The following is an 8747-nucleotide window of genomic DNA, read 5'->3' on the forward strand; positions in this document are numbered from 1 at the left end:
ATACATCTTTCAGTTTGACTAATGTCATGGATCCAATAATCATGAAATTTCCATTCTATCAGCCACTCTATATATACACTGGTATTTTATGTTATTTTTACATAGACTCCATTGAATTTTAAAACTAAAAAAAAAACATGGATAAAGGGAAAAATGTTACAAAAATCTGGAAGAGTCTTTTCATAGCATTAATAAAAAGACATTATGATGGGGGCCGCAGTGCTTAACCTAGTTAAGTGTATATATTACCCTGTGAAGAGACCTGAATTTGAGCCTCTGCTCCCCAACTCCAGGGGGATGTTTCATGATCAGTCAAGCAGGTGTTCAGATATCTCTCTCTCTCTCTCTCTCTTCTCCCCTATCTCCCCTGCCCCTCTCAATTTCTCCTTATCCTATCAAAGAAAAACTACATAAATAAAAGGAAAGGGAAAAATGTCTGCCAGGAGCAGTGGATATCGGTGGATATGTCATGCAAACACCTCAGTAATAACCCTGGTAACAAAAAGAAAACCATAAGGGGAAAAAGAAAAGAAAAATTCAAAGAATGCTAAAAAATCTAGGACTCAGGTAATAGATGAGAATTTAGATTTAATATAAATGCATGCGTACCTATACATACATATAACACCGTCCAAAGATACCATAAATTTATCTGAAATAATTCATGTATATATCTACAAATAAATAATAATAAAATTATACTGGGCTAACAAACAAAATAGCTCACTTGGACAGTGAGCTACTATGTCATGTTCAAAACCCAGGTTTGAGTCCAGACCCCACTATGCTGGATGAAGGTCTATGTTATGGTTTCTCTTTTTCTTTCTCTCTCTCTAGTAAAATTTTAGTTATTATTGAATAGAGACTTAAATTGAGAGGGGAGGGGGAAAGAGAAAGGGAGAGAGAGGAAGTCGGGCATTGGGTTAAGTGCACATGGCTCAAAGCACAAAGACAGGCTTAAGGATCCCGGTTCGAGCCCCCGGCTCTCCACCTGCAGGGGAGTCGCTTCACAGGCGGTGAAGCAGGTCTGTAGGTGTCTATCTTTCTCTCCCCATCTCTGTCTTTCCCTCCTCTCTCCACTTCTCTCTGTCCTATCCAACAATGACAACATCAATAAAACAACAAGGACAACAAAAGGGAATAAATAAATAAATATAAAAAAATTGTTTTAAAGGGAGAGAGATAGAGAGCCACCTGAGGCCCTGCTTCACCACTTGCAAAGCTTTGCCCCTACAGGTGGGGAACCAGGGGATTGAAATCCTGGTTCTTGCGTACTGTAATGTGAGTGCTTAACCGGGTACTCCACTGTCTGGACCCCAACGCTTTCATGCCCTCTCAACCTTTCTTTCTCTATCTGTCTCCCTACATCTGGAAAAGTTATGTCATTCTGGAGCAGTGAAGCCCTGCTGATGACCAAACCAAAAGAGAGAGAGAAAAAGGGGAGAGGGTGAGAAGAGAGGGAGAGGAGAGAGAGAGGGAGAGAGAGAGAGAGAGAGAGAGAGAGAGAGAAGAGAGAGAGAGGAGAGAAAGGGAGAGGAGAGGAGAGGAGAGAGAGAGAGAGAGAGAGAGAGAGAGAGAGAGAGAGAGAGAGATGGGGAAGAAAGGAAAAGGAAATAAAAAAGAAAAAGGAGAGAAAGAAATCATGGTACGTGGTTCAGGAGGTGGCACTGTGGATAAAGCACTGGACTCTCAAGCATGAGGTCCTGAGTGCAATCCCCCGGCAGCACACATACCAGAGTGATGTCTGGTTCTCTCTCTCTCTCTCTCCTATCTTTCTCTTTAATAAATAAAACCTTAAAATAATTATGTGCCAAAAATAATATGGGGGAATATATTTATAATAGCAGTGCATTATTTTTTTAGTTACTAGAAGATTAGTGTTCATTCATATAGGAGACTTGACAATGCTCCTTCATCCCTTTCATAGTGTAAGAAGACAATAATGATAGTTTATGCTGATAGGGAAGAGGCGTCTCAGGAGATCATGCTGTCACTTTCATCTCAGATTTCTTTTTCCTAGAATTCTGAGAAATAAGTCCTGTTTTTTAAGTCCCCCAGTCTGTGGTATCCAGCTATATCACCTCAAAATTATGCTGTCATTTATACTGTGGCAACGATTGAAGGGATAATTTCTGATAAGAGATGTACAGGTCTGTACAGTCAGATGATAAATAGGGTCTAAATGAATGTCACAAGAATTAAGGTAAGTCTACTTCAGAGTTTGTAGAATAAATAAATGTCTGTAGATGTAACACTGAAAATACAGAGTCTAGACACAAAATATCAAAAAGGACATTGAAACAGTCCCGCTCAATATTAACACTCAAATTCAAAGGTTCCGATGTTATGCACACTCCTGTTGCAAGACCTAAACAGATCCCAAAGGTTCCAACTCCTAATACCACTACCCTGGGCATTAGGCTTCCAACAATAAACATGTAAATACTAGTACTTCTTTTTCTTTTTTCTTTTCAGAAATTTATTGGCTTCCATTATTACAAGTTTAGATTGTGGTAGAATAATGACTCAACTCTCTCCATGATACTTCAAGTCAGCCTAACTGGTATGTCCACAAAACTAGTTCTGTTCATATATTATGATCAAACCCAACTCTGCTCTTATTAACCTAACAATGAGTCTCACATTCTGCTTAATCTCATGTGTATTCACAATTTGCATTGCTTCACAGTCTTTCCTTTTGCATTGTTTTCACTTCCAGAAATGTTCTTCCCTCACTCCTCACATTCATACTTCTTACTCACAGTTCTGAACTAGAATCTGGTTATTTTGCACTGACTGAGAAACATGTCTGCATCCCATCATGTAAACAATACTGAGAAAAAACATAGGTATTCTCCAAGATTATTGTTTGTTTGTTTCTTTGTCCTAGTATACTTGGAACTCTAATGGGGCAGTGATTCATTATTAATCTTCTTTACAAAATGAAAAATAGAAAAGATCAACAAAACCATAGGATAAGAGGGGTCAAATTCCACACATTGCCCACCTCCGGAGTTCCATATCCTATCCCTTCCACTGGAAGCTTTCCTGTTCTTTATCCCTTTGGAAGCATGGACCCAGTTTGTCTGTCTAGTGCTTCACAAATATTTAGTATATACAATATCCCTAGAAAAAGCGATATGTATAACAAGTAATTCTAACATTTTATTTTAAGGGAACGGTAGGGAAAAAAAGGAATGAAGCTTAATATTGTAACAAAGGCTATTGGTGCGTGCTTAGACTATTTGACTTTTTATTGGCATTTATAAAATATATTCACTATTTGCACTTTAACTGTTTTTCATGTTATGGTATGTAAGTGCTGAAGAAATTCTGAGGTGAATGGAATGAAATATTTTGTAAAAGTCAAATAATTTTATTAATTTTAAAACAGCATTTTAAATGTTTTAGTAGTTATCACCTAAGTGCTCTAAGCGCTATTACATATTTTCAAAGGAAGGTTAATTAATAGTAGTATGAGAATGACAGGCAACTTATAGGAGAGAATCTTTCTAAAATAATTCTATTTTCCTAGCAGGTTTTGCCCAGCAATTAAAGAACTGAACACAAATTAATTAACTGAAGTTTATTAAGTAGAAGTTCAAATTACAAAAATAAATAGGGACAGAGGAATTTCACTTGGAGTTCATGAAAGCAATTTAGCTGTTTGAGATAATTATCTATGTGTCACTCCTGACACCTCCCTGTCTGCTTTTGTTCTTCCCAGCACTGTCACTAAGACTCTTTTCACATTTTGCCAGTGATTTCTACCTGTTATAATCTGCATGTAATTACTGCATCATCTAAGTTACCTGAACGAAAATCAGAATAATACACTAGCAATAATGTGGGGAATGTTTGCTATGTGGTTCTGTGCAAAGTTTAAAAAGATTTCTTGGTTGAGTCTCTACTTTATGAGATGAAATAAAGTGAAAAAGATTATAGTGGCAACTTAATGTAAGAATGGTGATTTTTTTTTACTCTTTTTTAATTTTTAAAAATTTTATTTATTTTCCCTTTTGTTGCCCTTGTTGTTTAACATTGTTGTGGTTATTAATGTAGCTGTTGCTGGATAGGACACAAAGAAATTGAGAGAGGAGGGGAAGACAGAGAGGAGGAAAGAAAGCAAGACACCTGCAGACCTGCTTCTGCATACACACACACACACACACACACACACACACACACATACACACACACACACACACACACACACACACACACACACAGAGAGAGAGAGAGAGAGAGAGAGAGAGAGAGAGAGAGAAAGCATTTCAAGTCTTAGGAGAGCTCCCTTAACATGACATTGATGCACCCTTCACTGTTATTTTGGGCTTTATATTCTGGTTTGCTATTGTTTTGTTTTGAATAATCTGGCACTTACCATATACAAATTTACCACTGCCAGGCTGACTTTTTCATGCTGATAAAGAAAGCATGTGATCTGGGGGCTTAAACCTCAAACCCACACATGTAGTGCCACACACCCAACTAGGTGAGCTAACTCTTTCACTTCAATTCCTTTTGAGGGTGGTTTAGTTGAAGTAGCAATGCATCATAACACTGTATAGTCTCAGATGAGTATCATGGAAAATCATGTTTCAATACTAAGAACGGGGTACATTATTACACTGCAGTAGACCTCATGCCTCACTTGTGTATGGTCATGGATTTAATTCATTTCCTCATATATAAGCCAACAATATAAAAATTTCAAAAATGGTACACACATACACACACATACAATCTAAAGTACTTGTATTGAACTGTTAATTCAACAATGAAAATGTGTGTGTGTGTGTGTGTGTGTGTGTGTGTGTGAGAGAGAGAGAGAGAGAGAGAGAGAGAGAGAGAGAGAGAGACTGACTATAACCCTAAAGCTTCCAGTTTCCTTCAATGCAGTGAGGGCCAGGCTCGAATATGGGCCATTCATTTGTCAAAGCAGCACACTAAGTGAGCTATTTCATCAGTCTTGAAAATCTAATTCGTTCTTCACCATACACTTGTTCCCTTCCTCTCTACTTACCTACAGTCTTAGCCCCCTCCTTTCTGACAAACATGATTTTATCTTACAGTTCAAATGCACTTTTTTTTCTCACCTAATTCATCTCTACTTGCTAGAACCATATACCTCTTATGACTGAAGTCACACAGAGTTTGTTTTTCTGTCCATCTTATTTCAATAAGCATGATACCCTCTAGATCCAATTATGTCTATGTCGTTGCTCAATTCTTAAGGGGTTTCTTTTATTGTTCTCACTTCTGAGACACTTTTCTTGACAAACATTAGATCTCTATTATAAGTGATGTTTTAAAGAAAAACAGAATAACTTGAAAACAGCTGTGATGTGTCAAGCGCCATAAATTAAAACAGTCTATAATATGTACAAAAGAAATTCATTTCAGAGAATAATCTTCCTGGGACAGAATGATTTAGTAGAAGAGCTTGGGTATTTCTGGAATAGTAGGGGATAAGATTCAGAAAAGCAGATGTTTATTGGATTTACCTAGTTGTGGTGATGGGGATTAACTGGAAGCTTTATTCTTTCTTGAGGGGAGTTAGGTAGGGTAATGGGATTTTATCTAGTGGCAGTTGGGCAGTTGCTGGCTGTGAATGTTGATGAAGAGTACGTATGTTTAGGGGATGAGTGTAAATAGGTAATTGATCGAAGTTACTTAATTTTCCTCTTCAGTTCTCCCAGTGGATGTATGGAAGCTGGGCAAAGAATGGTTCTAAACAGATTATACAGAACTCCTTTCACTGTCATTGGTTCTACTTATGGAGTTAGCATCAGTCATTTCTGATCCTTCTGAATGCTTTTTTTTTTTCATCTAATATAATATCAGATTTTAGTATTGGTCTTGTTTAGTCTTGGCTGGTGAGTTCAGGACTGGAATGCCTGAGGCTCTCTCTTGCTCAATCTCATCTCAGTACTTGTATGCCACAATGGTGCTGTTGATTTCTCTCTCTCCTACTCTCTCATAAGAAATGAATTAAATAAGTCATTTAAAAATGTTGTATATGTTAATGTCAAACTGGCCTCTTTATTCTCATTTACAAACTTCATTTTTAATTGAGGAGGTTAGTAATTTACAGTGCGGTCATTGATATATGAGTATAATTTCATTATAAATACAGTTCTCTTCCACCCCTCCCTACCTCCCCTTCCTTTGCTTTGATAAAATACACCATGCCCAGTCCATGTTTCATTTAATGTTCTGCCTCCCTCTCCCTTTTCATCAAGTCCAGCTTATAAGTGAGATCCTTTGGTCTTTGTCTTTCTGATTTTGGCTAATCTCACTTAACATGATGTCTACTAGTTCCATCCAAGATGACTCCAAGGCCATGGCCTTGTTGTGTTAATAACAGCTGAGTAAAAGCCATCATGTATAGGTGCCTATTCCAGAGGTTTTTTTTTTTTTTTTTTAGCCACTCATCTGTCATGGATATCTCTTTTGCTTCCAGGTTTTGGCTCTTAGCAAATTGTGACACTATAAACATAGGTATACATAGAACTCTTCTGACAGCAGCTTTTGTTTCCTTTGGACAGATCCCCAGGAGAGGAATTGTTAGGCCATAGGGTAGGTCTATTTTTAGTGTTCTAAGAAATCTCCCTACTGTTTTCTAGGAAGACTGGTTTAGTATACAATCCCACCAGCAGTGTAGAAATGCCTCCCTTTCCCCACATCCTCTCCAGCATTTGTTGCTGTTGTCCTTTCTAATGCATGATTTTCTCACAGGTATAAAATGGTATCTCATTGTTTTCTTCATTTGTATTTATTTCTCTGATCATCAGTGACTTTGAGCATCTTTTCATGTACTTGTTGGCCCTGCAGATCTCTTCTTCAGTCAAGTTTCTGTCCATGTGTTAGCTTTATTTTCAAATCAGATTCTTTTTCAGTGTTAAGTTTACTGAATTCTTTATGTATTTTGGTTCTTACTTCTTTATCTGAAGTGTGTTCTACAAAGATCCTCTCCCACACTGTAGGGTGTCTTTCAGTTAGGGTGGAGGTATCCTTTGCTGTCCATAAGTTTTTCAGCTTGATGTAGTCCCACTGGTTTATTTTTGTTTTATTTTGCTTTGCAGTTAGGTTTGAGTCTTTAAGTCCTAATTGAAACATATATCATGAATTGTTCTGCCAATGTTTTCCTTTATGTATTTGATAATTTCTGGTCTGATGTCCATGTCTTTGATCCATTTGTAGTTGAGTTTTGAGCATGGTTATATATGGTAGTTCAATTTCATTTATTTTTAAGTTCCAATCCAATCTTCGCAACACCACTTGTTGAAGAAACTCTCCTTCCATTTAAATGTTTAAGCCCCTTGGTTAAAATTTAGTAGTTCCAAGATGTGGGGACTTATTTCTGGGCTCCCAATTCTGTTCTACTGATCTGTGTGTTGATTATGGTTACAGCAATAGGCCATTTTGATTATAGTAGCTCTAAAGTATAATTTGAGGTCAGGAAGTATGACACATCCCCTCTTGTTCTTTTTCCACTAGACTACTTTAGTAATTCTAGGTAATTTTTAGGTCTAGATAATGTTTTTTAACTTTCATCATATTCTTATAAAGAAGTTTGGTGGGACTTTGATGGGAATTCATTAAATATGTATATGGCTCTGGGTGAAAAATCAATTAGAGGAGGTTAATTCCCCCTAACCAAGTACACGAGATAGCTTTCCATTTCTTTGTGTCTTTTTCTATATTATTGAAGAGTGACATATAGTTTTGGGTATACAAGTCCTTCATTTCCTTTGTTAACTTTATAACTATTTTATTGTTTTTGCTATGGTTGTGAAGGAGATTGATTTCTCGATATCTTCTTCCAGTTTAATGTTTGCATAAAGAAATGTTACTGATTTTTGTATGTTGATTTTGTAGCCTACCTCTTTACTATATATCAATGATTTCCAGACCTTTCTACTAGATTCTGAGACTTTCTATATACACAATCATATATGCAAATAGTGACAGTTTAACATTTTCCTTTCCAGTCTGAATGCTTTAATTCATTTCTCTTGCTTAATTGCTATGACTAGGACTTCCAATATTATGTTAAATAGTAATAGTGATAGTGGGCAGCCCTGCCTTGCACCTGAATAAACAAAAAAAGTTTTCAACTTCTCAGATTTGAGTATGATATTAACTGTAGGCTTGCTGTACATAAATTCTACTAATTTGAGGAATTACGTTATCTATCCCCATCCTTATTAGTGTCTTGATCATGAAAATGTGTTGAATCTTGTTGAAGGCTTTCTTTGTGCCTATTGAAGTGATGATATGGTTTTGGTTTTCCTTTTGTTAATGTAAAGGATAACATTTATTGGGAGCCAGGTGGTGGTGCAGCAGGTTAAACTAACATGGCATGAAGTGCAAGGACCAACATAAGGATCCGGGTTCAAGCCCCCAGCTTCCCACCTGCAGGGGGCTCATTTCACAGGCTGCGAAGCAGGTTTGCAGATGTCTATCTTTCTCTTCCCTCTCTGTCTTCCCCACCTCTCTCAATTTCTCTGATAAATAAAAAGAATAGCATTTATTGATATATATATATATATATATATATATATATATATATATATATATATATATATAATTGCCACAAGGGTTATCACTGGGGCTTGGTGCCAGCACTATGAGTCTACCTCTCCCAGCAATTTTTTTTTTTTTCGAAAAGATAGAAAAAAATTGAGAAAAGACATGGAAATAGAGAGGAAGAGAGAGGGACGCCTGCAGATCTGCTTCAC

The sequence above is a fragment of the Erinaceus europaeus genome, chromosome 7, assembly GCF_950295315.1.
Source record: "Erinaceus europaeus chromosome 7, mEriEur2.1, whole genome shotgun sequence".
Taxonomy (NCBI): Eukaryota; Metazoa; Chordata; class Mammalia; order Eulipotyphla; family Erinaceidae; genus Erinaceus; species Erinaceus europaeus.